A 27,301-nucleotide genomic window follows, 5' to 3' on the forward strand; every position below is an offset into this window, starting at 1 on the left:
TATGAGATCCCTGAAGGCCAGCAGCCAGATTTCCCAGTGGCAGGACACCAGCATGGAAAAATGCAGCATAACTGTAGTGATAGCATGAGAAGGAGGTTTGTAAACAGAATGTTAAAATGAGGAGAAGTTTTTTTATACTTCAGTGATTTTAAATGAGGTCCACCAGAGGAGAACTCTCTTCTTGATGACCTGAGACCCTCCAGGATCTGAGATCCAAGATGGTCATTAATTAAGTGCTAGAACAAGATGTTTTCTGATCCTTGGGATGGGTGTTGAAATCAGAAATCTGAACAGAGTGAAAAAAAATTGCAAAACAAACATCATCTTCCAAATGGACTGAGGGAGCAACCTTTAATTTCATGGTTGTTAAGAATCAGAACTTCCCACTCATGTTTTTTGCTTGGTTATAACTGAAGATGAGCACAGGAGTGAAACCCTTATTGGAGCTGGAGAAGTCAAATCAGAAAGCAGGTGGTGTCTGGCTTGTTCAGGATGACACAAGGAGTCAGTAAAATGTTCTATATTCCTACAGCAGGCCCTTGGACAACTGTAGCACAGGCAAGGAATCCTTTCACCAGGGTAATTGACATTCATGAAACTCCTTAAATTCTTCTAAATGGCTCAGATGCTTCTTTGTTGCTCCCTGATCTTGTTTAACCACAGGGTAAACAGGAGGATGGGCTCTTGGTGATATCTGGGCTTGCTCTGGAAGGATATTGTGATACTGATCAGCCTGGGCACTGGCCCAAAAGATTATGTTGAGCCAAGTAAATTGGGATTTATCCCATCCCACAAGCATTCAGGCTGAATCAGCCCAATGTTGCCCTGCCTCTAGTGTTTTACCACGTGCCATGGGGGAGTTAGTTGTGCCAGCAGTGGGGATCTGGAGGAACTCTTCCCTGCATCCCAACTTTGCCCTTCCTCAGGCTGGATATAAGAGTAATCCAAGGCAGAGAACTCTGGCCCCTCAGAATAAATGGGAAATGTTTTCTAAATATGGGAAACATAGGTATCAAAAGGAGGTCAGCTGGGTTAAATGTGATGCATGATGTGATGGTACAAGTGATGCTGAGGAAAAGGAAAGGAAATAAAAGCTATTCACGTAGAAGGAAAGTGCTTGCTGCCAGCAGGCACGTGTCACAGGAGCTCTATTTAAAGGCCTTGTGCAACCTGGTCTACTGGGAAGTGTCCCTGCCCATCCAGGGATGTTGCATCTTGATGATCTTTTAGATCACTTCCAACCTAAACCATTCTATGAAGAGGGTGTGCAATTACAAGCTGCCGTGTTCCCAAAGAAAATAACTTGTTTTAACCAACCCTGATCAAATGAGGAGGGTTTTTAGTGTGAAAAAGAGGTGTTTCTCCTGCTTTTTCAACACCTCTCTGGAGCTGGGCCATGCTTTGTTGTACTTTTCCCCAGGAGTGCAGGCTCCTCTACTTCCTGAGCTCCCAGCATTCCCATAATTTCCCATAATTTCTCCGACTCATGTCCTTTCCATGGGTTTAGTACAGGATTATTAAATCACTCACTCTGAGGCTACCACTCTGAGGCACATGTTTGTAGGCTTGAGGCCAAGTTTCCAGATAATGACTTGAACAGAGCAGCTAGGGAAGGTCTCTTGGAGTCTGATGCTGGAACAGCAACAACATTTTTCTGGAAAACCAAAGTTTTAAAATCCACTCTGGTCAACTCCATTGAGTAGGCACTTAGCTATGAGGCAAAGGAACCAAAGGTATTACAGTGCCTGTCCAGCATCCCCATATGCTCTTAGTTACTTTTTTCCTTAAAAAAGGAAAAAAACATGTCCTTGAAAATTTTATTTGAGCAGGACGTTTGATTGCACAAGAAAAGTCTGCTGAGCTAATAGGAAAGGGTACATTGGCCTGAAAGTAGAGGCTGAAATACCAGAGAAGTGATTAACTGTTGGAACATCTCACCTTTTTCTTTGGGAAGTGAAAAGCTGATATTTTTTCTGAAAAGATGCTGAGGCCAATTCCAATTTAGTGAGCTAAGTTCAGAAGTAAGTGCAGGACATCCCATTGCCTGAGATGAACACGTAGGAGACCAGAGGTTTGTTTGCTTTCATTACTCTGGTGTTTCACATTACAGATCCATGGAAGTGTTTGATCATGCTCACCTGAAGAAGAACTTCCAGAGGATGGAGAAGAATTCAGATGGCCATGAATGAAAGTGGTCATGAAGATGGCCATGAGGATAAAAGGGTCATCTTCATCATTTCATAGATTTATAGAAGGGCTTAAGTTGGAAGGGACTTTAAAGATCATCTACTCCAATATCCCTGCCATGGGCAGGATGGCTTCATCTAAACAAAGTTTCTCAAAGCCTCATCCAACCTGGCCTTGAACATTTCCATGGAGGGGGAATCAACACCTTTTCTGAGCAACCTGTTCCAGACTCTCACCACCTTCATACCAAAGAACTTCTTCCTAAGACCCAGTCTAAGTCTATTCTCCTTCAGTTTAAAAGCATTTCCCCTTGTCCTGTGTCTGGCCACTTTTGAAAAATCCCTCTCCACCCTTCCTGAAGGTTCACTTCAGATATTGGAAGGCAGCTCTAAGGTGCCCCCAGAGTCTTCTTCAGGCTGAACAATCCCAGCTTTCTCAGCCTCTCCTCATAGCAGAGATGCTCCAGCCCCTGGATCACCTCTGTGGCACTCCCCTGGACTCCTTACAACAGGTCTACATCCTTCTAGTTCCTTCTTGCAGGTAGAACAGGGTGCAGATTGGCTTATTTTGGGGGGCAGAAAGGGCAGGACAAGTTAAGTTCTTTAACACAAATTCCTCCTGACCATGCCCAGCATCCATCCAGGTTTAAAACCAACACAGCCCCAAGTTCTTCCCACTGCCTTTGCAACCAATGGCCTTCAGATCCCAGGGACTGGGTTCCCTTGGGCCAGCACAATTCACAGTCAGTTCAAGTTCACAGAATCACAGAATCATAGAATTGGCTGGGTTGGAAGGGACCTCAGAGCTCATCAAGTCCAACCCTTGATCCACTCCCCCCGTGGTTCCCAGCCCATGGCACTCAGTGCCACATCCAGGCTCTTTTGAAATAGCTCCAGGGATGGAGAATCCACCCCTTCCCTGGGCAGCCCATTCCAATGCCTGATCCCCCTCTCCATCAAGAAATTCTTTCTAATGTCCAACCTAAACCTCCCCTGGCACAACTTGAGACCATGGCCTCTTGTCTTGCTGAGAGTTGCCTGGGAAAAGAGCCCAACCCCCCCCTGGCTCCAACCTCCTTTCAGGGACTTGGAGAGAGTGATGAGGTCTCCCCTGAGCCTCCTCTTCTCCAGCCTCAACACCCCCAGCTCCCTCAGCCCTTCCTCACAGCATTTCTGCTGGATCCCTTCACCAGCCCACTTGCCTCCTTTGGACCTGCTCCAGCACCTCAATCTCCTTCCTGAGCTGAGGGGCCCAGAATTGGACACAGGACTCAAGCTGTGGCCTCACCAGGGCTGAGTACAGGGGCAAGTTGGATGTTTCAAATCCTTCCCTAGCCAGAGTTTTTTTACACAATGACTCCTTTGACCTCCCTGAGCTGGATGACGTGTGCCTGGGCAATTTTCAAGTCCTCAGCCCCTGACCTGCCAGACACATGGGAAAGCAAATGCTCCCCTCAAGGCCATTTCTCCAGAGGAAGAGCAAGGGACCTTGAATGCTACAAGAAGGCCACAATTTGAACACCATGAATAAAGCCTCTGTCAGCACTCAGCAAAGAGCACTCTGAGACCTCATGGCTTTGCTGTCGTCAGTGTAAAATTAACAGCTTGCTCAGGATAGATAATGTGTATCTGTCCATCTTTATTTCTTTTTTTTTTTTTTTTTTTCCTCTGTGCACTGTGAGGCCGTAGTTGTTAGCTGCATTTGCAGCATGTAATTAGCTGGTGAGGCTGAAATAAGGTATCTGCTGTAACCTCAGCTACAAGGTGCTGTGAGGAAATTTTAAGGAAGATGCCACACAGTCTCTGGAAATCATGATTTTTCCCCTGAGAACCTATGGCAGTTGTTCTTCACCTGCACAAGGACTCTTGGAAATTATAGATCTGTAATGAGTGGATCCCAGGTCCCAATCAGATTGGGATCTCCCCAGTTCACAGAGCCATGGGCAGTCTTATGCATCACTGATGCTCAAATAAAGAGAAACCAAGGGGCTGTCCCTGGGGACATTCCCATCAAGCCCATGGCATGGGGAAGATCCCTGAGTGGAAGCTGAAAAGATTTAAGACACGAGGGCATGAATGCTTCTGGGATGTATTCAGGGCAAATATTTTGGAAACCAAGTATTCCTGAGAGCCAGGGATGATTCAGACCAGGCTGCTTCAGTCTGACAGCTGGAGTGAAGCTCCTGCCAGCCATGAGCACTTCAAAGGACATGTATAGATATCCAGAGGCTTGAATCCATCTCTGCTTGGAGCAGCAGGTTGGACTGGTACCTCCTGAGATCTCTTCCAGGCCAAATTATCCTATGAATTCTAGAATAATAGAATGGTTTGGATTGGAAGGGACCTTAAAGAACATCTAATTACAACCCCCCTGCCAAAGGCAGGGACACTTCCCACTCAACCAGGTTGCTCCAAGCCCCATCCAACCACTTCAACCCTTCCAGGGATGGGGCAGCCACAGCTTTTCTGGGCAACCTGTTGCAAAATGTTCCCTCTGATGTGCCTCATTTTTTTTAACATGAAACAAAAGAGTTTTACACCAAAAGCCTCTGTTCAAGTTCACTGAACACAAGTTCACTGCTTGTGGTTAAAGAGCTCTCAGTTTGCTGGCATCCTAACTGCAAATGAACTCTTTATCTTTCACCTGAAGCTTGCTCTGAACTTTCCCTTTGGTTTCCAAAGGAGATGAACGTAGTTTGAACTCCAGGAGAGTGGAGTTCACTTCTGGTGAACTCTCCTGACACAGCATCTCATGGTTAAACCAACACAACTTCCCAGGATGAACTTTGCAATGGAAAAAGTCTTTGTCCCACCATTTAATCAGCAGAACTATCTAGCAGAAAACACCCAGCACATTCAGATTTCTCAGAGTTCCGTAGCCTTGAGGAAAAAATGCCATATTTACAACTGCTCTCTTTTCACCTTAACCTCAGCCATGTGTCACTGGCCTGGCAATTTATTAGCTTGGAGTCAGCAGGCAGCAATGGGTGCTGCTCAGCACAGGGACCCAAGCACTGTGCATGCCAAGCAGCTGAGAAATCAGATGGTTGCTGTCAGCTCAGAGATTGCTCCTTTTATTATCCAACAAACCCTGCTTCTTCACCTCTTCCCCAGTGAGCAAGGAGGTGTTGCTGGGGGTGGGTAACACCACCTCAGCTGTAACGTGCTCAGATGTCACCCAGAGTCACGCAAACTCTTGATCAGGATGATGCTTTTCTAATAAAAGTGATTTCATTGGTTTCATTAATTGAACAGACCAGGGGACATGTGCCTCAAGCCAGATCACCTAACCTGGGACTGGCAGGGGACTTGTCCACTGCTTGGACACATGTCCCTTCTCCCTGTAAGCCCCAATGCCTCACATCTCATCCCTTAAACCCACTTTGCCCTTTTCACCCAGACTAGGACACTTCAGGGAATTTTTCTCCAAATCCCATTTGGCATCTTGGCATTTGAGGTCAAGAGAGCAAAGGCTGGAGACTGACAGAGCATAACCCAGGTTGTCTGAAATGCACTACAAGGCAAACAAAGGGTATGGAACACCAGATTAACTGAACCAAAAGAGGTTTGCAATCGAAGTTATATCTTATTAACCACCTGGGAGAGCTGGAGAAAGCAAGATGTTGGGTGCACCAGCTTCTCTAGGTGTAATGTGAGAGCAGCAAACCTTGAGAACAAGTGTCTTGCATTTAATTTGTCTTGTACCAGTTAGACCACCTCATACCTGGAGGGCACAGGTGATCCTAATGAAGGGGGAAAGTCATTTATTTCCAAGAGATAAGGATAGAAAATGATATGTGGAAGAGGAAGGTTGAGATCATGCTCATGTCCCAGTTTAAAAATGCCTGTTGGACTGGTAGAGCAGCTGGCATTGCATAAAGCAGCATGAATGGACAAGATATATTTATACTGGGAATCTCAAGAGTAAATCTTGCTCACTCATTACTTTATTTCCTTCGTGAGAACTTGAGACAAGTGTGTGACACGAGTGCTTCCTTATAGCAGAGCTTTATAAACTGGGCAAAATGTTCTATACATCTCCACATCTACTGCTTTCTCTTATAACAATCCAAGTACTTACATGACCTTTACTCTTCCATTACATAAGCATTTTGCAAGTGCTTGCAAACTCACCGATAGTGAACTTTTATCTTGGCAAAGTGAGCCCAGCAGTGATTTTGCATTCTGCTTTTATCAGCTGACTTCAGCCTAGAAATTTCGCTGCCCCGGGGTTAATCTTGCATCTTGTGAACTTCATAAGCTCCAGGCTGTGGGTCAGGAAAGTTCACAACCGTTTTTATCAGTGTAGGTAAATGCAAAGTTCACTACTGGAGGAAAAAAAAAAAAAAAAAAAAAAAAAAGAAACACAGCAGCTCTTTAATAAAACAGATACACAATAAAATAAGACTTCTGAAAAAGCTTCCTTTGGGAGTATTTGGCTGCATTGGAAAGGGTAGGCCAAATTTTCACACCAGCTCTTCTGATTTTACCTAACATCTGAGGAGCCTGGAGGGTTCATTGCCTCAGGAATCCCTCAAGAAATGCTACTACAGAGGGAAGACCAGAAGAGTTCAACATAAGATCAAGTATTTCCAAAGGGAATGAGAAATGACAGAACTACAGGAATTTCATAGGGGAAACAGAGAGATCAGAGGGGTCCAGAACCAAAATGAGGTGGTGAAAATTTCACAAGCACCACAGATGCTGACGTGATTTGACCACCAGTAGCTGCCTGGATGCTGCAGAATCTGCCCTCTGGCATCACACAGTGGAGGAAAGCCCTGCACCTTTTTCTGGAGGCATCAGGGTCTACCTGTTGTCTGGGACACAGGATGAGGTTGAGCATGAATCTGCTTTCACACAGCAACTGCTTTGTTAAAATACACGGGGCCAAAATTTGCTCTGACACTGAGATCTTCACTGAAGCCAAAATAGTGAGGAGGACTTTTGCCTCTGGCTCTGAATTCATGGAGGTCTCTGGTGGTCTTCAAGAACTGAAGGTCCTGACCTACTACTGATACCTAGAAGATGTTTATAGAATCACAGAAGGGTTTGGAAGAGACCTTTCAAGCCCATCTAGTCCAACCCCCCTGCAGTAAGCAGGGACATCCTCAATCAGGTTTCTCAGAGCCCCATCCAATCTGAACTGGAATCTTTACAGGGATGGGGCATCTCCCATCTCTCATGGCATCTCTTCCAATGTCTCCCCACCCTCACTGTAAAAAATTTCTTCCTTCTTTCTAGTCTGAATCTCCCCTTGTTTAGTTTAACACCACCACACTTTGTCTTATTGCCACAGACCCTGCTAAAAAGTCTGTTCCCAGCTTTCTTTTAGGCCCCATTTTAGTCCTGGAGGACACAAGAGTATGTTCATGTTCAAGAGATACCTCTAACCCTGATAATGTTTTTTAAAAGGAAATCCCAGAGAGGATTCTTGCTGTCTGCAGTCACCTTCTTGACTGCAGAAGACCACCCATTTCTTTTGGGAGATGGAGCCAAATTCTAACCTCTTGCCATGAGCAGCACCTTACCAAGGGTCATCTCATTTGCCACTGGGACTTACATAAAATTTCCATGCTACAAATAAAAGCACAGCTGCCTGCTTGCAGATTCAATGCTGTCTAACTCTACCAACTGATCTGTGCATTCCCAGTGCATCTGCAGAGATGTGTAATTACCCTTTAATAATTTTGCCTGAGGGTATTTGGGGAAATAAAGCATGGTCCCACCTAAAGCTTCTCTCCTTTAAGCAAACTCCCACAGATTTCAAAGGGAAGGGGAGGGGGAAAAAAGCCTGAAAAGGAGATATTATTTGTTATATTGTTTGATGAGTTTGCAGAAGTGAATTTCTTTCTGGGAATCTTATTAAAAGTCCCTTCCTCATGGAAAGGTGGATGGTGAGTAGGGACTTTGTCAAGTCCTGAAGAAAAGAAAAACAAAACTGATCAGAAGTCCAATCCCATTGAAACCGTATGTGCAGCATATGTCAGCAGTTACTGAGAGCTTTAGGAAAAACAACTACAAAACCTCAGCCTCTCTGACTTCAAAGGGGTTTTAACGGGGCCAAAAGTTTGATCATTAAATTTCTGGCCATGAGGGAAAAGAAGCCATGGGAGTATTTTGTGTGTGTGAGTTCGTGCGTCTGTTGCTGTGATTGTTTTGCTACAGAAAACTGACCAAAGATTCTTAACATGCAAAAAAAAAAAAAAAAAAAAATTAAAAAAAATCCTATCAGAGCTGGCTTCTACCCTGGGACCCTGCAGAGATCCCAGGACATGGAGTCAGTCTTTTACAAGCCTTGGCTGGTTCTGCCTTTGAAAAATGCCTTTGTTTAGGAAGGGCACCATGGGGCTCTGTGCTTCCTGCCTCCCCTGGTTGCAATCTGCCATGTGTCTTGTTTGCTTTTGCAAGGGCAAATGATCTTTCCATCAACTCTTGGGACCCAAAAACTCATCGAGGGTTGGAGGCCTTAACATGGGCACTTTCCTGTTTCATCTGCAACCATCTCTTACAATTCTTCAGCCTGGAGGTTGGGTGTAACATCCCCTTCAGCCTTGAAGGGGCTTTTTTACTGACATGGGGCATGTCATGGCTCTCAGCACAAACTGAACTTGTTGCACCAGGTCCTGCACAAATAGTGGCTGAAATCCCTGAAATGACTGAAGACCTAAAAGCAATCTGGGATGCAATGTAGTGGCAAACTCTCCTTAGCTCTTGGCCAGCTGTGGCTCTGTCTGGCAAGCAGCCCAGGGCCAAGTCAAGTCCTGTGTGGAAGCCTTTGCAGCGCTAAAACAGGCACTCGAGTAGTGATGGCTCAAGAAGGAGGAGGTGCAGGAGGACATCCCTGTTTTCCCACCATCTATAGGTGTTCTCAGGGAAAAAATTAACCCCCTTCCCACCAGGGGTTGGGGATAGCAGGGAGGTGAGAGAGACGGGGGATGTGCCAACCTGGAGGTGTTAAAAGCCCAGCAGGATGCGACTCATTTGGGAAACTGGTTCTACCAGGATGGTGCAATCACCTGAGCTCAAACACAGCCTTTTTTTTTTTCTTTTTTTTTTTTTTTCCTCCCACTCACTCCCACCATGAGGCTCTGCTAGGCCAGGCTCATATGGCTGTGAGCTGGAAAATAGTAATTAGAAACCTCTTGGAAAGTAGCTGGTGGAAAAATCAGTGTAGGGAAGGTGAGGCAGCTACGTAGAGTTTTAGGAAGGAGGCCATGTAGGGGTGGGCACAGAGATTCTTCATTGTGCAGCTGTGGTAAAGGGCACATTTTGGGGAAACACTGGGGCAGACAGGAGGACATAAAACAGCAGCTGGTGTCTCAGCCAGTTCCAAGCCCACTGAGATGCTTGGCTGAGCCCATATCCTGAACTTGCTGCTGCTCTTTTCAGTAGAAGATGGAGACCCAGTTCAAGATTCGGTTCCCAAAGACATCTGGTGTTACAGGACATGATGTATTGAGAAGCAAAGCTCAAGGGCACACCTAGGTAGCAAACTGAACATGTGGCTCCTGTACAGACACAGGTACCTAGGGCCTGGGCATGGCCAAATATTACAGTGCAAAGTCTGGAGGGGGTTGGCTGAGGGCAAGTTTCTAACACCCATTGTGAAACCTGGGTGCATTCTTGGAGTTATTCTAAGTGGCAGAGGGGTGCAGAGGAAAGTCGCCTTCTCTCTCAGGGGACAGGGGCTGGGAGCAGAGGTCCTGCCCTTTCTCATGTGGCAGTTCTCCCCCAGTTCTCTCTTCATGTGATGCCTGTCAAAGATGGGTTCATCCTGATGTTCCTGATAACTTCCCCTGGCACACACCTTTTAAATATCTACACAACACACACCAGAGGAGAACCCCATCTGATCCTTGCTTCCCCCAGCCCTCAGCTTTGCTCCTCTCTGACAGCAGATGCACCTAAAGGTCATGATTTTCCACTTGGAATTTTGGATTTTCTCTGCTGCTGAATTCAAGATTCATGGGAAAGACTTTAAGATGAGAAGCAACATGGAAATGTCCGTGACATCTACTGACTCTTTGACTCAAGATATTTCACCAAAAATATTTGTAAATTCAAACTAGGGGAAGACCAGAGACAAGGACTCTTTTGGTTTGTAAGGACTCATGGCTACTGTTATGCCCTTAAACTCACTGTGTTCCAGCAGTGCCAATTCATCCAGTAAAATACATGATATTTTATTTAAAGATCCAGCTTCTTGATCATCTGCAAACATTCACCTGCCATTTAGAAAATAAAGGATACATCAGTCATTGAAAGAGAGTGGGGAAAAAAAAAAGAAAAAAAGAAGTTTTTGAGGCTCATGATGAGAGAATCCCAGAATGGTTTGGGTTGGAAGGGAACTTAAAGATCACCTGGTTCCAACCCCCCTGCCATGGGCAGGGACACCTCCCACCAGACCAGGGGTTGGTCCAAGCCCTATCCAAGGGGGCCTTTGAACACATCCAAGGATGGGGCAGCCACAACTTCTCTGGAAAACCTGTAAGTGAAGATTTAAAAAAACTCTGTCTTCTCTTTATCTTCCTGGGCTAAGGAAAGAGCTCACTGCATTTGGCAGCTGAACACACTTTGGTCAGCAAGGCTGCAGAAAGAAGTTGAAGAAAGAAGTTAAGGATGATGGCTGCAGCTCACAAGAGCCCTAGAAAGTGATTTTACATGTCTGACCTGGAGAAATAAGAGCAGATCATGCCAGAGGAGGGCTTCACCTACAGAACTGTGAGCAGAGGGAGAAGGGCTGGGCAGGTTTGCAGCGGTGGATGGAGCGAGGCGGAGGAGATTAAATTTAGCTGCCTATTAGGCACAATTTCCTGAGAGTGAAGACAATTAGGCAGTGGAACTGTTTTGCCTAGTGAGGTAATTACTGCACAAACACTAGATGGACTCAAGCCAAGATTAGATAAGTCTAGTGGAAAATGTAGTACAAGGTCTCTTCTGATGAGCCCGGAGGGGCTGGCGTTGCTGGCAGCCTGCCCGGCTGAGGAGTTGGAGGAAACTTTCTCTGAAAAGTTCTCCAGACAACGAGGGCTTTGCTGGGGCAGGGACTGCAGGACCAGAGCCTTCTCATCAGGGCAGAGAGCAATGCCTCAGACACCTCTATAAAATACCTAAGGGAGTCAGCAAGAAAAGTAGAAGCAAAAAAAAAAAAAAAAAAAATCTGAATTGTTGCTTTTTCTTGGGGGGATGATTCTTATTTAGGCTCTTTATGGGGCTTGGGTGTTTCTGCAATTGATGATTCTTGGTTTTTTTCCTCTTTGTTCAGTGACACATGAGGAGTGTTTGCAGAGGCTGGAGAAAGGAGAGTTCCCAGAGCAAGGGGAAAGATTTTTTAAGAGGTGCTGAGAGCTGAGCACTTGAATATCTGTCCTGCTGCAACGTGTCCCAGAAGGAGGAAACACAGCTGATCCACACTCTGGTTGTCTGAGTGGTTTTCCCTGCAGTGGTGTGAGTGATTCCACATTAGGGACAGAGACCTTAAAATAAAAATCACATCCACCAACAACAGCACCAACACCTTCCACCCCCCAACATATGTAACTAAACCAAACCTACAGCTCTCCCCATTTGTCCATGAGGGGCTTCACCTGTGTAACAGATGTTTTTATCTCTAAAAATTAAAATACCCATAGGAACATGATATTAGAGGGATTTCCTGGCAGGGCAGGGCTGTCTTTTCCATACTTTTCCAGTAACTCGTGGGATGAGGACAACCCCATTGCATGAGGAATTCTGTCTGCTGGAGGAGTATCAGATGTTGATTCTGACCCTGAATCAATAGCTTTAAAGTCCTCTCCAATATATATTTTTCTCAGCTATGACAATACCTGTTGAGTCCTGGAATGCTTCCTCTCTGGAAGTGTCTCAGGCCAGGTTGGATGGAGCTTGGAGCAACCTGGTCAAGTGGAAGGTGTTCTGCCCATGACAAGGGAGTTGAATCAGGTGATCTTCAAGTTCCCTTCCAACCCAAAACATTTTGTGATTATAAGCAGGGTAAGGGGATGGGAGGAGAAGACTGTCCCACTGATAGATAAGGTTTTACCTCAGCAGAATACCCCAAACATGACCCTGCACCATGGTTAAAATCTGGAAGAAAAAATCTGAGGAAAGGAGCAAGCAAATCCCTTTGGGCTGGGAGGAGACCATGATAGAGGCACATGGTGATGCTTTTGGGGTACCCAGGGGACCCATCTGGGTACCACCCAGGGTAACCTAACCCAGGGCTCAGCCTCAGGTGTCTCTGGGAAATCCCAGGAGGGCAGCAGTGACTCTTCCTCTCCAGAAACCATTCTATTGCTGGGGCATCCCTGGACATCACCCTGGACATCCCTGGACATCACCCCTGTCCCAGCTTGAAGGATGGGCTGTACAAGAGGGTATGAAAGGCAGAGGAGAGAATGCAGGTGCAGGACTCACTTCCACCCAGTGTTGTGCAGAAAAGGTGGGAGCAGAGCAATTCCCAGTCTCTGGGTACTGCCAGGTACTTTCCTTATTGCACCATGCTGTCAGATGCTTTCCACTGGAAATCAGGCTACTGAAACTGTTGTGATGCACAAAGCTTATATATATATATATATATATAGCAGGGTATTTACCCCCTGAATTGATAGGAAAAACTCCTTTGTTTATTTACCTGCCTCTTTAAATAGCCTTTTTCAAGGAGGGAACAAAAGGCAACCATTTCTCCCCATCATCACCACCATCATTGCTGGTTTTAGGGAAACCCCTCCAAAGTGGAAAAAGCCACAGCTGAGCAAATACAAGAAACATAGAACCATAGAATTGTCTGGGTTGGAAGGGACCTCAGAGCTCCTCAAGTCCAACCCTTGATCCACTCCCCCCGTGGTTCCCAGCCCATGGCACTGAGTGCCACATCCAGGCTCTTTTGAAATAGCTCCAGGGATGGAGAATCCACCCCTTCCCTGGGCAGCCCATTCCAATGCCTGATCCCCCTCTCCATCAAGAAATTCTTTCGAATGTCCAACCTAAACCTCCCCTGGCACAACTTGAGACCATGGCCTCTTGTCTTGCTGAGAGTTGCCTGGGAAAAGAGCCCAACCCCCCCCTGGCTCCAACCTCCTTTCAGGGAGTTGGAGAGAGTGATGAGGTCTCCCCTGAGCCTCCTCTTCTCCAGCCTCAACACCCCCAGCTCCCTCAGCCCTTCCTCACAGGATCTGTGCTGGATCCCTTCACCAGCCCAGTTGCCCTCCTTTCAACCCACTCCAGGACCTCAATCTCCTTCCTGAGCTGAGGGGCCCAGAAAGGATGCTGAGCAGCCCAGAAGCCAAGCAGCCTCGCACCAGCCTGCCTCTATCCCTCTGTGTTTGACACAGAGTCAGGAAGCAGAGGATGTGAAGATCAGAAGATGTGGCTGGAGTGAGGGTTACATGCAGGAGGTTGAACCCCAGCTTTCCCATTGGATTTTCCTTCAGAGGAGAAAAGTGAGGGCCATGTATGATGAAGAAGCATTCCCTCCTCTCCCTGTAGCATCATGCTGTGCTCAGACTCTTCCTTCTTCTGCTCCCCGGTTATCTCACCATCCTCTGCACAGCACATCGGTCACAGAGGGTGCAGCAGGACACAGACTCTCAATGTTGACAAAAACTTCAGTTTCTGAAGGCACACCAAGGAGTAATTCAGTTGTCATTGCCCAGGGCAGTCTCTGGTGGCCAGCAGAAACCTTGCTTGTACCCTGCTGGCCACCAGATCACAGAATCACAGAATGTCAGGGATTGGAAGGGACCTCAAGAGATCATCAGGTCTAACCCCTAGACCCAAGATCCTTGCAGTAACTGTGCCAGGGAATACAGGATATAAAATTATAAAATTATAAAATCATAGAATACTTTGGGCTGGAAGGGATCTTAAAGATCATCTAGTTCCAACTAGTTCCAAAATCCTCCAGGGCAAACCAAATATGTCCTGAAGCCATAGAAGTGATGCCTGTCAAGGACAGTTTGGTTCCTTTATCTCATGGGGGCTCCCATCTGCAGGACCATCCTTGTCTTCCAGCTCTACAGAGACTTTACTTGCCCCATTCTCCTAAAGTGAGAAATCAGGGAGAGATTCAGTCCAGAGAAGTTACTCCATGGGCAGGTTTTAGCAGGTTTTTGCATTAATTTATTTGAAGGAGAGTTAACAGCAGAACCAGTCTCAGACTCAGAAACCACCATATTTTTTGTGCAGTAGCATTCAAGGATTTGCACGTGGGTCATCTCCAAACTGGAGCTGCATTTGGGCAATCTTTAGTTTGCCTTGCAGAAGAAAAATCTCCCTGACACTGGCAGTGCCACTTGAAGCCCATGCTGCCCCTGCAAGGTAGAAAATAAATGATCTTTAAGATGTCTTCCAACCCAAACCATTCTATCATTCCATAAGCAGCAACAGGCTGTTTTCCACATCTAACTCCAGAGGTTTTTTTTTCACCCACAGCCCTGACACATGTTTCTCTTCCCCCTTCAAGCTCAGAAAAAGGTGGAGGACTCCTCTCATCACCTATGGTGCAATCACACCAAAATTCCAGAGAAGTCACATGGATCCTCCAAGCAGGACCCAACCAGCACTTGGTGTGAGCAACTCACATTTCATGGACACTGTGCTGTCCTGGGAATGCCACCAGCCTCACCTCTGCTGTCTCTTCTGCTCCTAACTATGGTCTGTTCAGACATTTCAGAGAGATTTTTATCATGATCCCAAACTGCTGGCTAGTAGCCCATTTTTGACCTTCTTCCTGTAAAGCAGATGTTTCCCTCTCAAGTGCACCCAGCTGGTTCAGGGGCTGGATTCATTTTCATCCAGCTTGTCTGTGCTGGCTTTTTGCTGCTTTGCTGCTCCTGAAACCAGGGATGTTGCTCCTCTTCAAACTGTTCAGACAAGTAAGAGTTAAGTGACTCCTGTGGAGCCAAATCAGGTTGAACACCCCTGTACAAAGTGCCAGGAGAACTGGAACCGAGCACACAGCCCCTCAAAACTCCTGCTGAACCTCATCCACTCCCTCATCCTGCACAATCCCAAGTAGAAACCCAGGATGGGTGAAAAATGGATTGAGAGCAGCCCTGAGGAGAAGGACTTGGGGGTGTTGGTTGATGAGAAGCTCAAGGTGAGCCAGCAATGTGCAGTGTCAGCCCAGAGGGATGACTGGGTCTTGGGTTATATCAAAACCAGAATAACCAGCAGGTCAAGGGAGGAGATTCTCAACTTCTTCTCCACTCATGTGAGATCCCCCTGCAGTTCTGGGTCCAGTTCTGGGATCCCCAACACCAGAAGGAGATGGAGCTGTTGGAGTGAGTCCAGAGGAGGCCATGAAGATGCTCAGAGGGTTGGAGCAGCTCTAAAGCCAGGCTGAGAGAGTTGGGGGTGTTCAGCCTGGAGAAGAGAAGGCTCCAGGGAGCCCTTAGAGCATCTTCCAGTGCCTGAAGGGGCTCTAGGAAAGCTGGGGAGGGATTATTTACAAGGATATGGAGTGATAGGACAAGGGGGAAGAGTTTCTAGCTGAAAGAGAGGAGATTGAGATGAGATCTTAGGAAGAAATTCTTTCCTGTGAGGGTGCTGAGCCCCTGTCCCAGGGTGCCCAAGGAAGCTGTGGCTGCCCCATCCCTGGCAGTGTCTCAGCCCAGGTTGGATGGGGCTTGGAGCAACCTGGGCTGTGGGAGGGGTCCCTGTCCATGCAGGGGTTGGAACTGGGTGATCTTTAAGGCCCTTTCTAACCCAAACCATTCTGTGATGCTCTGATTCTACTCAGCCCTGGTGCCTCCTTGCCACCCATGACCCTGTCATCCCCTCCCTGGAGTAACAATTAAGTGGCTGTATGAAAAGTCCCTCCCCAGGCCTCCTCATTTCTTTGTCTCCTCTATTCCTCCTGTGCCCCAGCTCACCACCCAACCCATCATTCTCCAGGGAAGGGACCTGCAAGACCTGAAGTTGTTCTTTAACCATTGCCTCACAAACCTGAGTTTAATTTCACTCATATGACACCTCCAACATAAACCTTAGGAACTTGGGACAGAAATGAGAAGCAAAGATCATGCATGCTTCAAAACACTGCAAAGTCATCCTGAAACTTCTTACAGAAGGAAGCAAGAAGAGCTGGTTCATCATGCCCACCTCCATCAGCACTGCCTCAGCTCTTGCTAATCTACAACCCAGACTGGGTCAGGGGAGTTCAGGATGTGAACTGTTACCTAAGCAAATATGGACTGTGATGAATAATTAACAGGAGGTGTAATATTGAGCTGTCTTGTGAAGGGTGGGAAGGAGCTGGGAGATCAAAGGGGCACTACCAGGCTTATCAAAAAGCAGGATTTTCTGACCTTGACTCTAAGCCTGGACTCAACCTGTCCTACCCAGGGAAGCGATGGAGTCACCATCCCCAGAGGCATTTAAAAGTTGTGTAGATGTAGTGCTGGGGGATGTGGTTTAGTGGTGGACTTGGTAGTGCTAGGTTAGTGGTTGGACCTGATGATCTGAGTCTTTTCCAACTAAAAAGATTCAGTAATTCCATGATTTTATTCTATGCTCATCGGATATTATTCATCAGCTCATCGCTGATCCAAGCAGAAGCCAAAGTTCTCCTCCCAGGAGGAGAGGAGAGAGACAGAAGGGTGTTGTTTTTTTTTTAGTATGTTTTTTAGGACATGCAGTGTGGTCTGCAACAGTCAGGTTTGCCTTGTACACAGAGGCACGAAAAGGGGGTGTGTGGATCCTTAGTTAGACACCCAAGGTTACTCCTGCCTGCTGGATGTCCCCTTCATTCCACTGGAGAGCATCTTCCCAGAGCTGAAGTTGCCATCAAGATACAACCAGGAGCTGCTTGCTCAAGTCAGCTCTGAAAGGTTGTTGGAAATGCTCTCTGCTCCAATCAAAACCACCAAGCTGAATATTTTCCCATTGCATATATTGCATCTTTGCACCATTGACTCAAAGCCATGTTTACCCCCCCAAATCCATATTTCCCACCCCAAAGCCATGTTTCCCACCCCAAAGCCATGTTTCCCACCCCAGCAGAAGGATCAGTGTCCACCTACCAATTAAGAACATCCTGTGCACCCCTGGTGAGATGCCTGCTATGGTCTGGAGAGCCCCAAAACTTCCAGAGTTGCTCATGCCAAGAGATTTGGTGTGGTTGAAGGAGGCACCTACCTACCCAGCAGATCAGCCTGGCTCTCTTGGTGTTAAAAAAGGACTTATTGAGCCACTCTCTCATCCAAAATGTTCACAGGTGGGCATGTTTCCCACCTGTGGCTTCAAGAGAAAATCTGGAAACAAGAGAAAACCAGGGTCTTGTTTTCCTTCATAAAAATGGTAGGAAAATCTTAAAGTCTTCAATCTGAGAAGAGCCCTAGCTGGTCCTCTCCAGGCAAAAGGAAAGCTGTCTTGTCTGGGCAGTGGAACAAACTCAAGGGGCCTGAAAAGAGGCAAGTTTGGCACCTGAGTAACCTGAGATTCAGCCTGCTTAAGCACTCTGAGCAATCTGATCTAGTTGAAGATGTCCCTGCTCATTGCAGGAGGGTTGGATTAGATGACCTTTAAATCTTCCTTCCAACCCAAAGCATTCCATGGTCCTATAAAACATGGGAGGTAAGGGAGAACTCTACACTTTTGCTGGAATTTTTTACCAAAGAGGCAAATTAAAGCTATTTTTCTCCTTTTTTCCTTTGTCCATTATTTTGTTCCTTCAAGTAAAAAATCCTACACCTGCTCCAACATTTGGTGGGGCATCTTTTTTCAGCTCAGTTGTTTGAGTTTATTCCACTGCCCAGACAAAACATCTTTCCTTTTGGCTGGAGAGGACCAGCTGTGGCTCTTATATTTAAGAATTTAAGATTTTCCTATCTTTTCTATGAAGGAAAACAAGACCCTGGTGTCAGAAGTTTCCAGTTTTTCTCATAATGCTTCTACACATGTGAGAAGTGTTTTGATCTGATGTTATTCTGCCTGGTTGATACAGTGAAGTAAAAATGAAATCACAACTGCTTGTGCTGTTTCTTTCCCTCCCTCCCTCTGCATCTGTAGCTACCTTTCATCTGGGCCATCCTTGAAAAAACTGAATATCTTCCCCATAAATTCAGTGGCAATGGAGAGGTTCCCAGTGGGCTGTGGAAAGGTTGACAGGAATAAAACTTTCTGTGGTCAGGCTCAGAGCTTGGAATTTAAGATTTAATTTTCTTCACTTCTTGATAGTTTGTTTTTTGTGGGGTTTTTTGGATTTGTGTTTTTTCTTTTTTTATTGGGCAAAACCATCAGAGTAGAGGTGAGTTTTACAGAGAGTGGGTGCTGGTCCTCAGCATCATATTGAGTCTTGGGGTATCCCATCCTAAACCAAACCCATTGGTGTTGGTTGGATGAAGCTGTGACTGGTGGGAAGTCTGGTGCCTGAGGCCCTCCCGTGTCCTTCTCCCATCCTGTTCACTGGGGAATATTTCCTCTGCTCTTTTTATTTCTTTCTGGTCTGAATTTCTCAAATTTCAGTTGTGCAAACTGAACTCCTTAAGCAAGAGGAAGAGCTTGCTGGGCTTGGTATCAGTTTTCACAGAGGGGCCAAGGGAGAAGGTGCACATTGTTTGGAGGACTGGAAACAACAAGGCAGGGAAAGAAAATGAAACACAGGATTATTTTTCTTTCTCTGGCTGAGCAAAAGCACTTGAAGGCGTCAGTGAGGGAAGATCTGACCCCAAATGTGGGTGCAGAGAGCTGCACCAAACTTGGAAATAAAGTTGTGGAGGCTCTGAGGTGTCCAAGTTTGAGGGAGCTGGGCCCTGGCCAGGCTCTGTCTGTGACTGGTGCTTGGTTATGGAGCTTGGTTTTGGAATTGGATCCAGACAAAGGGCTTCCTGGAGGGGTGGGAACCACCAGAGACACCTTCCAGCAGTTAACATCCCAGTCCAGCTGATCTCCCTCATCTCTCTTCCATGTCCTATTGGCACTGCAGCTCTTCCCACCTCTTCCTAAATCTGGAGCAAAGGATGGAGAAGGTAGAAGAGAAAAATGATGAGAATGGTGTCAGTACTGGAGGCAGTGGGGAGGGGAGTTAAAGCTAAAACTCTTGTAACCCTCTCTAACACCCAGTGGTTTAAGAGATGCTTTGCACCCCTGTTAGTTCTGGACCCAAAGCAGGAGCAATCTGGATTAAATAATGTATAATCCCTGCCCAGCTGGGCCTTTCTCCATGCATGTCCCCAAGAAGTCAATGCACACATCTGCCTTGCCTCCAGGGTGCTGGGGCTTTGGTGAAAATGTGTTTTGCTCTTGTTTTTCTCTCTAGGGCATGATGAGGGAAGGTCAGTAGGACAAGAAACAGCATGGGAGAGGCTAAATGAAGAGAACAGGGAGAGTTAAGGGGGGGGGGAAAGGAATTCTTTGTAAACTACTGAATTTTGTGGTTTCCAAATGCAAAACATCTTTGTTTACGTTTGTCTTGCAAACAAAATCTCTGTGACTGTTCCTCCTTTATTCCTGGTTTGGTTTCGAGTGGCAGCTCTGGCTCCATGGAAAGCCAGGGGCAGTGTTACTGCTCCTGGCATCTGAAGATGAAGTTGTGGTCAAGGGCCAGGCCAAGGAATCTGGATCATCTGCCAAGCCCTGCAGCAAGCTGGATGCCTGGGATGCACAGCCCAGAAGTGAGCATCCCTGTGGCTTGAAACCCTGAACCATCAAGCAGTCTCCAAGGGCATCTGGCTCCAAGAAGAAGGAGAAGAGGAGAGGGACATCTTCCCCTTGCCAGTTTGGAAAATGTGGAGGAGCAGCTGAAAAAAATAATTTTCCTGGTGAGCTGAATACGTTGTCATGATGAGAATTCACATTTAAGGTCAAAATCTTAAAATCTGGGCTGAGACTTTGGGCAGATCAAGAGAAGACCCTCTCTCTGCTCTATTTATGAGAATCAAAGCCTAAGTGTGGTCAGACACAACACATAACCAACCCATCATTCCCTAAACCTCAGCCAGGGACTTCTGGATGTATTAGGGTGATCCAGAAGATCTTCTGCCGTGTGGTTCATAAGTTCTCACCTCCATCACCTTTAGAGAGGACCCCAGATGAGAGCACATCATGAGATCACATGTCTTTAGCATCTTTTAGCTGGTAGGCCCCATAATGTACTTTATGGACACCTTGATGTCTCATGTTTTGCCATTTTCATGATTGCAAAGCCCTTGAGACCCTTAGGAGTAAAAGGATTTGGGAACCAGGTGACTGCACACATTGATTTGCTGAACAGGTATTGGACTCAAGCCCATATTTAAGGGAATTTTAAGCTGAAATGAATCCCAAAGACATCCCAGCTTGTTATTTTTATGCAGTCCTGCTATGCCAAAATATTATTCACTGCATAATTCATGCCAAAAATTAGGAGATCCCCATATCTGCAGATTAATACAGAGTGGGATTTTCCTTCTGGTTTCTGTTTCCATCCCTCCTTACAGAAGCTGTTACACATGGGGTATAAACTGTGGGCTGCCTCCCTCCCCCAGTGCAGGTATCACTTCTATTTCAGATACATTTTCCCTTCCATATTCTCCCTTTTTATTCCATGTCAGCAGTTGGATTAATTTGTGCAGGGCTTGAATCCTCTGCAGGGGGGGCTGAAAGCAAGCAGCCACACAGACAGGGAGATTTCTGAGCCCAGCAACCCAAAGCCATCTCTTCTTTCTCTACTCCTTCCTATGGTTTTATTGTCTGCATCAGCCAGGCTCTTGATTCCAGCTGCAATTTTTTATTATTCCAAGATTAATCATTTGCCTAACAGAGACCTCTCCCTACAGAAAGAGAGAAGGAGCAACTCAAATTGATGTTGCAGATGGAGCTTTGCTTGGATCTGCCCACAATACTGAAGTGAAATAGAGAAAGGGTTTTTTTAAAAGAAGCATCTACCTTTTTTTTTTTCATCCCAGCTGGCATTTCTTTTTCTTAAAAAAAAAAAAAAAAAAAAAAAAAAAAAAGAAATATGAGAACAGAAATGGATAATTGCAAAAGTGGAAGAAAAGCAGCAGAGGGACAGATCTTCACATCCCATAAAAGGCTGATTCAAACTCAATGCCTTATAACATATTTGGGTCAGCTTCTTTGAATAAAATAAGATACTCAAGAGAGGCACCTATGGTTACCATGGGTTGTTTTGAGTCCTGGAATGGCTGAAGGGCTCCTTGAACGAGGGCATCAGAAAAGGGGGTGCAAAACTGGCCCTTTTGCCCCAGTTCCTCACCCATCAGATGGGAATCATTATTGATACAGAAATGGGCACAGGAGGCAGGGAGAACACCAGGTATTATGGCACTCAGGTGATGTGGGTGCCCAGGAAACTTTATTTGGATCCAGAACCTTTATTTAACCTTGTTTCTCTTGGGTTAAATGCCTGGATTTGCACAGCCAGGCTTCTGAGGAGCAGGATACCTGTCTGGAAAACTTTGTATTGAAAGAATGGCACTGGAATAGTCTGCCCAGGGCACTGGTGGAGTCACTGTCCCTGGAGGTGTTAAAAAAATATATAAAATAGTTGATGTGGCAATTCAGGACATTGGCTTGGTGGTTGGTTGGTTGGCAGTTGGACAGATGATCTTAGAGGTCCAACTTTAATAATAATTTAATAATATTTATTATTATTATTGTAATAATAATAATAATAGTAATAATAATAATATAATTTTTCAAACCTTAAAAATTCTATGATTTTCTGTCCAAAAGACAATGCCTGTCAGTCCCAAACAAGCTACTCTGCCTCCAAAACCACCCCAAGATGCCACTTTTCCTGGAGCAGCCCCTAGCACCAAGTCCCCCTGTGCTCCACCCTGAATTATTGCTGCTAATCCAAACTCTACACTTAACCCAGAGATCCCAGTGTCTCTCCACAAAGGATCCAGATGTCTTCTGAGGCTCCACAGGCTTCACTTTTCCCCAGTCCCAGCTTCATGACTCAGTGCTGAGCAGCACTTTGCATTTCCAAAGGGTTTTGCAAACACTGAGCCTTGCCAGAGCCCAACCTCTGCCAACTGGATGGAAGGGGCCTCTGAGGAGCTGGGCTGCAGCTCAGCCCAGAGGTGCAATTTCATTTTCAATTGCATAAGCATTTGGGAGGAGGGCAAGAGACAAAGGAAGCTGTTGTTTCAGTCTCTGCTGAGATTTTATGCTTCTTTCCAAAATGCATTTGCCACGTCTGCTTGTTCAGGAAGGCAGCAGCATCCTAGGTGCTGGTAAAAAGTTCCTCTCAGAGCACAGGAACTTCTGGGCCCCAAGGGGAAAGTCCAGGAAGGTGAAATTTAATGCCTCTCCAGTTTTAAATTCCCTGACTCTAAGAAAGCTGATATCCTGTTTTTAAGTGTGTAATCCACCTTCCTCCTTCCACCTCTACCCCAAAGGCTGGAGGGAATCAGAGGAGGGGTTGCCTTTCTGCAGATTAAACATTCTGGCTCCAATAGACCCCATGGAAAAGTAAGTTCTGGCTTCCCAGACTTTTCATGCCCAATTTTCCTTCTCTCACACCACCTGGACACCCTCTGTGGTGGCACCTCAGAGACAGATGGGTGCTGCACTGGGAAGAGCAGAACATGGGGAGAACATCTCCATTACATCCCTTCACAGTTATTTAATGCTTCTAATCTTCTAAGGACTGTTAGGATCCCAAGCTGGAATAGGCTGAACTTGTCATTAGAACAAGAATTGTGCCAGTGGTTTGATGCATAAAAGTCCGGGACAGTTCTAAGGGCTCTAAGATAGGGGAGTTAAGACTTTTGCACCTCTGCAAAGAGCTGAGATTTACCAAGTGGCCTTTGTCTGGTTAAAAGGGAAACATGCAGCCAGATTCCCACAGGTAGCTTGGAAAAGCTCTGCTGTGAGTGCTTAACTTTATCACTTTTAATGTGTTTTGATGGAAGAAAAAAAACAAAGCAGAAAGTGATGCTGAAGTCACTTCCAGTGGAAATTTCCTTTACTGACCATCCCAGACATCCCAGCATAGCATTGATGCTGAGCTATGGATCTGCTCCCAGTAGCTCTGGCTCCCAGTAACACTGCCTGTGATATAATCAGGTCTGGGTATGGAAATCTGTGGCCAATCCTTTGAATTCAGGAGGCCAAATGGTCAAGATGCCATCACGACCTTCAGCTCACAGTTGCATCTCTTGGGATGGCTGAGTTTAGGGCTGTGACCTGCAGCTCAAGAGAAGTCTGTGCTTCAAATATTGTCAGAAGGTGTGGATCTAGCTGGAAGAAAATCTCAGTTTCATCAGAGAAGGCCTGACCTGGGAAAGAGCAAGCCTAAGCAAACCATGGTCTGATCTGTAGCATCTTCCAGACTAAGCCAATAAATGCATTTATCTTGGCTGTGCAAGCCATCACTCAGAAGCTCAAGCCACCCCTGAAGGCAGAAGCAGAAAAGAACAATCAAGAAAATCCCCAGGAGAGCAAATCATGTGTTGGCAGCTCTCTGGGCTGACCATGGTTTCACTGATCATTGCATCCTGTAGAGCAGCTTTGGCAATTTAATAAATTTCATCGATTTTCCCAAATGCAGACTCTGAGCTATGTATTTTTGAGAGGTCCTGTGAGTTTCTCTCATAACTGGGTATTTCTGCTTCAATATTGACTGTTCCTGCCAGAGGCTCCTGAGATGTGCTGTGGTATAGTCAGTCCCACAGCAGTGAACTTCCTAATGAGTGGAATTTTGTTGTTTTAATGATGCTGTAGGTCAGCTCAGATGACCCTGAATCACTGCTGGGAGTTTGGCTATGCCTGGCTAATAAAAAAATACCATTTACAGATTATTTTGTCCTTCATTGTCCTATTCCAGGCCCCATTAGGTCCAGCTGTGCTGGTTATTTTAGCTGTTGAGGAAAAGGGATTGGAATCAATACACCAGGAATTCAGAGAAGGGGAGGAACTCTGTGATCACACAAAGATCAGAGATGATCTGCATTTGCACCACTCTCCTTAGACATCTTTCTTTTAATAAACATCACTTGCATGATGCTTTTTCTACACTGGATGTGGTGAAACAGGGACCAAGCTGCTCTGCTCATCCCATTTCAGCTCTTTCCTCTGTAGAAGGTTTTCAGGAAATTTCATCATTCTCCTGCAAGGTGTCCAGAGAGGTTGGTGCTGGTCTCTTCTCACAGGTAATTAGTGATGGAATAAGAGGGAATGGTTTCAAGCTGCTACAGGGTAGGTTGAGACTGGAAATTATGAAAAAAAAATTCACAGGAAGAGTGATCAGACACTGGAATGGGCTTCCCAGGGAGGTGGTGGAGTCACCATCCCTGGATGTCTTTCAGGGTCTTTTAGATGTGGGGTTGGGAGATATGGTTTAGGGAGGATGGTTTGATTGGATGATCCCAAGGGTCTTGTCCAACCTACAAGATTCTGTGATTCTATGAAAAGCCCTCAGGGATCACTGCTGTTTCCAGTTCACTAGGAAATTCCTAGTGAAAGACTTTGGGAATTGCCCTGGACTTATTCACATGCACCCTGCAAAATGAATACCAAGCACCATCATTCTGACCTTATCTCAGATTATTTTGCATGAGTTTAAATGAGAGCAACACAGTGGTGATTTAGGCTTGGCTCCCTCTGGGAGAATCCTCCAAAAACTACTAAAACATTGCATTGAGTGTCCACTATTAATTCAAACTCTGGATGTTTTGAGGTAAAATAGAAAAGGATTAATTTAAGCTGCTGGCATCATTCCTTGAGGTGCCTGACTTCCCTTGAAGGCACAAAAGTGTCAGTGCCCCAGTGGGGCCCTGATTTCAAACTGAACCCCATCCTTTCATGTCCCCTCTGTTCACTCTGTTTTCTACTTCAGAATAATTGAATAAACATCTTACCACGTATCCAAAAAACATCAAGGGAGACAGGATGCTCCTGTGCCAGGTTACAGACTCTTTCCAGCTCCATATTTAGGTGACAGATGGGAATGACCCTGAAATGTCACATGAAATATTGCTTAATAAAATGCCACAAGTTACCCTCATCTAAAGCAAAAGAAAAAGTTGTCTCTTCTGCTAAGGAAGCTCACTTCATCTTGTCTGTTCTCTAGGCAGAATAAAACTCAGATTTTAAGTCCCAGCAGCCCAAATTTCAGTTGCTGAGGGCAAGCTATGGAGGTGGCTCTGATCCCCATCCCAACCAGTCCAAGCAAAGAACAAGAAGGCTGTCACATAAACCAGGCAGGATATCCAGAAGAGTGAGAATTTTTGCAGTTTAATCTCCCTGGTGACCCAGACACATGGAGATGGTCAGAAAATGGCTCAACACACCACAGATGGGGTCCTGGACCTCCCTCTCACTCAGACCAGTGAGGAGCAACTGGATTGTGCATCCACAGCTCCAAGGCAGAGGAGGCTGAGAGGAGACCTTATTTTCCTACAATTTTCCTACAATTCCCTTACAAGAGGTTGTAGGGAGGTGGGTGCTGGGCTCTTCTCTCAAGTGAACAATGACAGGACCAGATTTCTCCTTTGCTAATCCTCCTCCCCTGTGAGAATTTTTTGCATCTTCAGGGCTTGAGCTTGAAGCTAAGGATGAACCTTCAGCCACCTCCACATTTCATTGGAGTCATTATTGGGACTTTAGAGAACAAGTCCTGTGAGGAGAGGCTGAGGGAATTGGGAATGTTCAGTTTGGAGAAGAGGAGGCTGAGAGGAGACCTTGTTGTTCTCTACAGCTCCCTGCAAGGAGGTTGTAGGGAGGTGGGTGCTGGGCTCTTCTCTCAAGAGAACAATGAGAGGACCAGAGGAAATGGCCTGAAGTTGCACCAGGGGAGGTTTAGACCAGATCTGAGGATGAATTTCTTTACTGAGAGCAGTCAGGCACTGGGATGGGCTGCCCAGGGAGGTGGTGGTGTCACCATCCCTGGAGGTATTTAAAACCCACGTGGATGAGGCACTTGAGGGCATGTTCTGCTGGATATGATGATACAGACATTGATAAATGTATTTTATTTTATGGGGAATGGGGAGTGTTGACAGCTGGACACTGTGATCTGAGAGATCTTTTCCAACCATGACAATTCTGTGCTTCTCAGCTGCCAAGCCAGAGATGCTCTGAAGGCCCAAGCTATTTGGCTATTATAATTCTTTCCTCCCTCCTCCCCAAGATGTGTAATTTTGTCTCCATGTGCAAAAAAGGCACAGGGACTCCTGTGAACCACAGGAAACTGATGCCTGAGAGGATCATCCCAGCAATATTTATTGCAGCCTGAAGTAATCTCTGCCGAGCTGTGATTTGCTGTTATGCACCAAAAGAAGTTGCAGAGAAAGGAAAATTATAAATTTTACCACGACTGGGTCTGAAGGGAAGCCCCAGCTTTTGGGTTGTGAAGGTGAAAGGTGGGAACGGAGGGGATGAAGGAAAAAATAACAAGGAAAAGAATACACTGGGCCATGTGGGCATGGGAGGAGCTGAAATGGGGAGAAGGTGAGAAGCATCTGTGAGGTGTGATGTCTGCTCACCATCAGCATTTGGCTCCCTGGTGGCTTTACAAGGGGTCACCCAGCTGGTCACCCACAAAAAAGAGATGGACCATGCAAAAAAAAAAAAAAAAAAAAAAAAGCACAACAACAGCCACTGCTGGCTGTGAAAGTCTATAGCAATGCTGGAGGGCAGCAGCAGTCATGAATTACTTATTGGGAAGATGACAAACACATAAAAGCCCAGGGGAAAAGATGGGTGACACTGGAGCTAAATTTGATTCTGGGAAGTTTAAAAGGTAATTCTTTGAGAGAGACAGAGAAGGTGATGCTTGGAGACCATTTCAGGCCATTAATCTGGAATGATAAATAAATCTCAGTAAAGACCAGATGGGAAATACTTAAGGCAGCAATAGACAGCACAGTAGGGGACTTATTGGGAGGCCTGAGCAAACAAGAAGGAGCTGGACAAACATCAAAACAAAAGAATTAGAGGGAAAATGCAAACAGAGCCAAGGATCATGGGAGAATGGAAATAAAAGCACGAAACAAAGCAGAGGAAAATTTCCAAAGGAAAGTTAAACCTTCTCAGGGCATAGCCAGGCTCACACCAGCTGAGAGGAACACCAGGATAACAGGAAAGATGAGATGGAAAAAGTTTATATTGATGAGATCAACAGTGTGGCAGTGGTAGGAGCACCAAGAGGGACCCTGGTG

General features: G+C 45.9%; 2 long non-coding RNA genes across 2 annotated transcripts in view; one reads left to right on the plus strand and one right to left on the minus strand.

Moving 5' to 3' along the window:
* The window catches only part of LOC139791791 (uncharacterized), a 12,648-nt gene extending 2,216 nt beyond the window's left edge, over positions 1–10,432 (minus strand). The window contains exons 1-2 of the long non-coding RNA XR_011724012.1: positions 10,329–10,432; positions 6,321–6,514 (exon numbers count right to left, since the gene is read on the minus strand). This is a non-coding gene — a long non-coding RNA (uncharacterized lncRNA). The remainder of the gene's footprint in view (positions 1–6,320; positions 6,515–10,328) is intronic.
* LOC139806363 (uncharacterized) overlaps positions 1–27,301 on the plus strand; it is a 281,537-nt gene that overhangs the window by 237,022 nt on the left and 17,214 nt on the right. The gene's annotated exons all lie outside the window — the stretch shown is intronic.

This window comes from Heliangelus exortis, chromosome 1, assembly GCF_036169615.1.
Source record: "Heliangelus exortis chromosome 1, bHelExo1.hap1, whole genome shotgun sequence".
NCBI classification, from domain to species: Eukaryota; Metazoa; Chordata; class Aves; order Apodiformes; family Trochilidae; genus Heliangelus; species Heliangelus exortis.